At 41.7% G+C, this 7,666-nt stretch overlaps 1 non-coding gene across 1 annotated transcript; it reads right to left on the minus strand.

Annotated features, from left to right (window-relative positions):
* Positions 1-3,963: 3,963 nt before the first annotated feature.
* LOC131920255 (U6 spliceosomal RNA) lies at positions 3,964-4,065 on the minus strand. The gene has a single exon (XR_009381596.1). It is a non-coding gene; the product is annotated as a U6 spliceosomal RNA (small nuclear RNA).
* Between the last annotated feature and the right edge of the window lie 3,601 nt (positions 4,066-7,666).

Below are 7,666 nucleotides of genomic sequence, written 5' to 3' on the forward strand. Positions count from 1 at the left end.
GAGAAAGAGAAAGTGAGCTGAGTGCAAGCATTCATCTTCTGCTTCCTGACTATGGAGGCAGCATGGCTAGCTCTTCTAGCTCCTGCCGCCTTGACTTCCATGAACTATACCTCAGTAGTGTGTGTGTGTGTGTGTGTGTGTGTGTGTGTGTGTGTGTGTGTATGTGTCTTAGTTAGGGGTTCCGTTGCTATGAGGAAACATCATGACCACAAAGCAAGGTGGGGAGGGGTCTATTTAGCTTACACTCCCACATCACTGTTCATCATCTAAGGAAGTCAGGATTGGAACTCAAGCAGGGCAGGAACCTGGAGGCAGGAGCTGATGCAGAGGCCATGGAGGGGTACTGCTTACTGGCTTGCTTTCCATGGCTTGCTCAGTCTGCTTTTATGTAGAACCTAGGATCACCAGCCCAGGGATGGCACCACCTACAAGGGACTAGGCCTTCCTACATCAATCACTAAGGAAATTCCCTACAGCTTGATCTTATGGAAGAATTTTCTTAACTGAGGTTCCATCTTCTCAGATGATATTAGCTTGTGTAAAGTTGACATAAAACTACTCAGAACACCATGAGACAGAATAAATTATTTTTCCTTTAAGTCATTTTATCATAGCAAGAGGGAGAGAAACTAAGACATCAGTGTTGGTGGTATTGTATTGGAATGCATGGAATCATTGAGAATTTGGAGGTCTATCCAGAGTAAGCAGGCTGCTAGAAGCAGGGTCTTGTGGCTTAAAACCTGTTCCCATACTTCTAGTTTATCCTCTGCTGACATGTGAGGATCCCCGTCTGCACATTCCTGCTTCATAGTCTGCCACCATGCCTTCTGCACAATCATGGACTATGTCCCTTCAAACCATGAGCCAAAATAAATTCTTCCTCCCTTACGTTGCTTCTGCAAAGTATTTGGTCCCAATGACGAGACAAGTAATATAGAATATTAGTACCAAACCCGACCATGTGGTTCTTATGTCTTTTGAACTAGTTTGCAGGAGAAATGTGTAAGACTTTAGAGCCAATATCTTGTATTTTGGCAAAGAATCTGACTATGTCTGCCCATGTCCTGAAAACTTGAGTGGGGCTGAACTAAAAAATCTTGCATTAAGTAGCATTTGGGCTTTGGCATGGTTTCTGCCCACTGCTTCCAGCAGTATTTACAGTAGGGAGTAGCCGAGCCATGGGAAAGCTTGCAGTTTGATGAAAATCATGATAGAGCTTGAAGCTGTGGGCAAGGCTGTTGTGGACAAAGCATCTGTCATTTCTAAAGAGATTACTGATATTAAAGAGAAGTCATGGGTTTTACACTGGGACATCAGGAAAGGTGTCTTGAGGGGCGAACTCTATCCACTGAGAGCTACATGGTGTAACAGTGCAGATTCATTTGAAAGGAGAGTGAAAAGGTAGACTTCAGGGCACCCTTCTAGAAAGCAACTGCCACTAAGAGTGTTTCCCAGGTTAAAACAGCAAGGTACAGAGAGGCCTCTGTTGCTGCCATCCAAGGTGGACAAGCTGTATCTCAAGCAGGCAGTGGAACTTAGCATTGTCACCAACATGATGCTGGTTTTTACAGACATGCAAAATACAAGAGTTACAAAGGCTTGTGCTAACGCTCTAGAAAACCACTGAGGCCAGGCAACGAGAAAAGGGCCATAGAGAAACAAACAAACCCTAGTTATTCAAAGGGCAAAAAGCTATCTGCTGCTTTTAGAAGTCTCACATGGTGGAGGAGACAAACACTATCATGGAGAGCCTGCCAAAAGTCATAGAAAAATTCCCACAGTTTTCTTCCCCCCAGAGTCTTGCTATGTATCCTAGGCTCACCTCGAACTTGAGGTGGCCCTCTTGCCTCCACCTCGCAAGTGCAGGGATCAAAGGCATGCCACTGTCTTGGCGGCATGCAGCACTGTCTTGGCGGCATGCAGCACTGTCTTGGCACTTCCTGGCCTTCTGAATGAGCCTGCTGCAGCACTCTTGCTGATGGTAGGAAGAGTCGGATGACAGCCCCCTGCTGCAGCACTCTTGCTGATGGTAGGAAGAGTCGGATGACAGCCCCCTGCTGCAGCACTCTTGCTGATGGTAGGAAGAGTCGGATGACACCCTGCTCACAGGGTCTTGAAGATAACCTCCAATTATTTCAGCTCATGCCTGGATCAGGATTTCCCATTTGTTAAGCTGAAGAAAGTAACATATCTTTGGAGAAACATAGAAACCTCCAGAGTGGTCTGCAATCATTTGTTCATAATGTCATTGTCCAATATTGAATTGTCAACTATGTCAGGAAATGGGCAAATGACAGGAACCAAGAGGGAAAAAAATCAGCAATATGGGTTAGACTCGTAATTTTTTCTTTTCTCTTGAAAACTACATACATGTATGCAACAAAATATGATTGTATCTAGCCCCTGTTTCTCTCCCCCCAACTCCCTTCATATTCCCCCAACACATCCCCCTTCCAACTTCCTCTTCTTTTTCTTCTTCTTCTTCTTCTTCTTCTTCTTCTTCTTCTTCTTCTTCTTCTTCTTCTTCTCTCTCTCTCTCTCTCTCTCTCTCTCTCTCTCTCTCTCTCTCTCTCCCTGCTAAGTCCATTTAGTGCTAGCTACCCTTAGTACATGGATGTGGGCTGGAGCATGGGGATATGTGGTCATATCTTCAAAAAGAATGATTCTCTCACTCTTAGAAACTATAAACATCCAGGAATTCCTCAGTATGGGATGGGGCCTGGACACCGTCTCCTCCATCTATGCTGCCGGTTTGGCTGGCCCGATCTTATGTGGGTCTTATGCAAGCAACTTTAGCTGCTGTTAGTTCACGAGTATGACAGCCATATTCAGCCATGACACCGTATTCAGAAGCCAGGATTTCACAGTGCTTCTCCCCATCCTCTGGCTCTTACACACTTTCTGCCTCCTCTTCTGTAATGACCTGTTTGGGACTGAGCACTCGGTTCTTATTATCAGTACTTTGACAGCTAAGTATGAGATCTCTGTTGACTGCTGCCCACTGCCAAAGGAAGCTTCTCTGATCACAGTGGAGAGCAGCCCAGGTCTATGGGTATAAACACAAATGTTTAGGAGATGATTTGATCATTTAGCAAAATAAAAATGGCAGGTTCTGCCCTAGGGCCTATAAACTCCCTAGCCATAGGCCTTTGACCAGAATTACAGTCCCAGGGATGAAAGTCCCTCCTACGAAGCAAGCCTCAAACTCAGTGAGAAAGTGGTTATCTATTCCACGACAGTCATGCCACTGTTACATCTGTGGGCATTTCTTGGGTGGCAGGTAGGTATTGCAGCGTGCAGTGTCCAGAGCTGGCTTCTTGGACCACTGATGTTTTTTTCTCTCCCAGCAGCCTGAATAGCACTTCCAGCACTAGAAAAGCTACCCAGCAGGGAGAAACTTTCCTTTTGGTTTAAGAATGTCATTTCTATGTCCAACAGTCAAAGTATGTGGTGTCTTTAGCAACTAAGGTGGGTAACCAAGAGCAATGGCAAATACCTTGTTTTGTTTTGGAGACCCCTGGGACCTTCCTGACCAATAACTCAATTTCCATTAATTAACCCATGCCTTTTGGGGGTGACATTGTCTACCTACGCAGCATGATTTTATTTGAACTTTCTTCCTTTCCTTTTTTTTGTTATATTTTGAAGTTAGCTTATTAACTGGTGGGTAACCATAAAGCTTCTTCATACATTTTTCATTTTGGCTAATCCATCTACAACCTTTTCCTCACACTCATCCCCTGCCCCTACCCCTACTTAATCCTTTAACTCCTAGTAATCCTTCTTCTTCTTTCATTTTACATGTATTTTATTGTCCCTGTAATTATTATTTCTAATTGGGTTGTGAGATGTGGATTAAATCCATACAGATTGCCACACATTCTTCCTTTGGATTATCCCTCTCCTCTGCCTCTGGCATCCCACACACTCCTGCACCCCTTCCTGTTTCAGTCTTTCTGTCCTCCAAATGCGGAATGCTTGTATTCCACAAGTGTATCCTTGTGGAGAGGCCAGGCTACTCTTCTCTGAATTGTTCCAATTTTAGTATACATGCTGCTGAAGCAAACACGTGAGTTAGATTGTTGAGGTTAACAGAAATGCAACGTTAAAACAAATATAATTAATACATTAAAGACTATAAATTGAAAACAGAGACTGCCACGAGAAAATTAGAATCTACAAGAACATAAAAAAGGAAAATGCAGAGATAAAAGGATTAAAAAGTCAAGATATGACCTTAGCTGCGAGTGTGGCAACAGGAGGGAGAATTAGGGAGCTGAAGGGAGGTAAGGAGCAGTGTTGTAACTGAAGGCCTGAGAGGAAACGGGACCAAAATACAGATGGAAGTAAAGGGTGTGCATCGAACTCTGTTCAAGTTCCCACTGTACATCTAATTGAAGTTGTAGAAGAGGCTAGGGAAAATGAAGGAAAGGAAACATTTGAAGACCCATTGGTGAAACAACCTTTGAAACTAGTGAAGTTTATCCAACTGCAGACTCATGAAACTCTACAAAACCTAAATGGGACAAACTGTGTGTGTCTGTGTCTGTGTGTGCATGTGCATTATGTTTCCTCCAAACAATGCAAAAATCTATGCACTCTTCAGTCTCACAAAGGAAATTTGTCTAAATAAGCTGTGTCCTGGGTCATAAAGAGAACGTTGAAAATATCGGATGACCAAAACCACACAGGATATATCTTCCGACCATAGAAGTAATCGACACATACGTATCATACAATGTCAAAGTCACATCCAGGTTCATAAACTACAAACTCAAAAGCAAAGATGTCCTATTATATCTAATTTGGATGACTCACTCCCTGGAAATAGAATGGGAAATGAAAGGTAATAACTCTATAGAGGAACGGAAGCCTGCCAAATAACCAAGGATTCAAGGTGAACACCTCTAGGAATGAGTCACATGGGTATTGCACAACCCCAATAAGAACTCTGAAATATTCATCTAAAACAACTTTAATTCCCACTTAATCATGCAATCCCATAAACTCAAACTGAGGGGAATTCTACAAAATACCTACCTGATAATTTTTAAAATTGTCATGAAAACCAAGAAAAGGCTGAAAATGGTAAACCAAAGATGATTAATGAGAAATAATGACTAAATATGATGTGGTACCCTGGTTGGGATTAAGGAAGAGAAAAAGGACACAATAGTAGAAAAACTAGAGAAATCCAAATCAAGCCTGGTCTATCTATTAATACACCAATATAAGTTTATAAGGTTTCCTTTTAAAATTTATTCATATTTGAAAATTTCATACCTGTATAAAAGGTTTTTTACTACATCCAACCCCTCATTCTCTCTCCTCTTATTCTTCCCAGACCTCCTTATTGTCCTTCCAAATTCCTGTCCTCTTAATTTTTTTTTGTAACTTAGTGAGTCCAATATGATGTCCATATGCCCATGGGTGTATTACCATCCCCTGGAACTTGGACAGCCTATCAGGGAGTTATAGTCCTGAGAACAAATGATCTCAACCTCTAGCAGCCATTTACTATCAATAGCTCTTCAGCTATGGGTGGGACCCCATGAACCCATCCTCACGTTGGAAGGTTGACTGGCTTGACCTTGTGCAGGTCTTGTGCAGGCTACTATAGCTGCAGTAAATTCTTAGATAAGATGGCCCTATCACTGGCCCTATCACGTGCAGGAGACTGCATCACAACAGTTAAGTTTCCAGGTCTTGGTAAGTGCTGTGGTTTGAATATGAAACATCTGTGCCCCATTCCCTATCACCATGCTCTTGTGCAAGGCAGTGTTATTTGGGACAGGAGTGGAAGCTGCAGGCAGGGCCCAGCTGAAGGAAGTAGGTCACTAGGGAAAGGTCTTTGAAGAGCCCCCTGTCTGTGGCCCCTGCTAGTGTTAGGAGCTTGTGCTACCATGCCCGTGCTGGCATGACAAGCACATTAGTGACCAAGCTCCCACCCCAATCCCACTTTTAAAAAAGTTAATGTACAACGCATTTGAAAGGGTAAGTCTGTAGGGCACCCCTCAAGAGATTTTGCTAAAATGAACACTCTGCTATTCCCCAGTGAGACAGAGACACAGAGCAGCTCCTGCACCACTTGAGGCTCCTTCTTGCCTCTTCCAGTCATGGTCCTCCTGATAGGTAAAGCACTCTACGAAACCTTTACCATCACTGATTAGCTCATCCACTTTTGAGATTCACAGAAATAGAACCATGAAGTTTTTTGTGCTTTTCTATCCAGATTTTCTTCTTAACTTTCGGCCTATGAGATCCATTCTTATTTTGTTATAGTAATTTCTTTTATATATATATATATATATATATATATATATATATGGAAATATATATATAATGTATTGTTGTATGCCTAGTCACAACTTCTTCGCTTTGTGGCCATTGGGGTTGTTCAGTTTGGGGCTATCATAGAAAGATACTATTTTTTGGTCTTGCCTTTTTCTTAACATACATGTACTCTTACCATGGAATTTTGGCTAGTAAGAATTTCTGTCTAGTTTTAGTAACCATTGCCACTGCTACCCTGAGTTTTAATACAAGGATATTTTATTAAATTACATGCCTATTACAGTGTCCAGTCACTCAACAGCTTGGTAGTCTCTCCTTCTCTAGTCATGATGCTGAGATGTATAGTAACAATCTATGGAAACCTTAATCTGCATTATTTCCTTGAGAGTCCTGTAGCTCAGGCTGATCCTTCTACACCCACTGTCTGAGGGCTGGAATCACAGATGTTAATCAATATATCTGAATTCATAACTTCTCTTTTCTTTTTCAACTGTAAGAAATATTTGGGGAAATAATATCAGATTTACTGAAAAAGCATAAAATAATTCAGGATATTTATGTACACCCCTCACCAACTTTCGTGCAGTGTTAGCATTTTATATAACCATAACATAAGCAAGTCCTCCAAAAACCAGGATTTCAATACCAAATCACATTTTTCCCTGATATGTTATAAAAACTGTACCCTAGTAGTTATGGGGAAGTTCTGTATGCCTTAGGCACAGAAAACCCAACTAATAATACACAGTAAAAGATGACAGTTTAGTGTGGACTACTTTGATAAGAAATTAATTTGTCTTCTGTGCTTTGAGATTTATTTATTTATTTGCTGCATGAATGGATCCAGGGAGAGCAGTCATAATTATTGTGCCAACTAAGGCCAAGTTGAGCAGTAGAGTCTCCTGAAGTTCTCATATTTTGAAACGCAGAGAGAAAGGTTTGAATCCCTAATAAGGCTTTTTACAGAAACTTGAGGGATTTCATAATCACAGCAAGCTAAATAGGTTTTATATAACTCTTTAATTTTTGAAACCTTACAACATTGGGAAATAATCTTGCTATCTCCCCACTTCACACATGTAGAAACTGAAGTCCAGAGAGAAAAGATTTGTGTCAAAGACTCTGTGTGTATAAGCAGAGAGGCTACAATTAAAACTTAGACTTAGCCAACCCTACATCCTATGCTTTGATTCATCATATTGACGACACTGGAATTTCTGAAGGTATGAATCACATGATACCTGCATCCAAATTATGATCTTGTTTTATCCAGGTTCCCAGATGCCCGAGGTGGAGAGTCTCTGAATCTGAAGCCCGTGAGTCTCACTTTGAAAGGACTTGATGAGTGAAAGCCACTTTGTTTCGAAGATTT

Source organism: Peromyscus eremicus, chromosome 9 (assembly GCF_949786415.1).
Source record: "Peromyscus eremicus chromosome 9, PerEre_H2_v1, whole genome shotgun sequence".
Taxonomy (NCBI): Eukaryota; Metazoa; Chordata; class Mammalia; order Rodentia; family Cricetidae; genus Peromyscus; species Peromyscus eremicus.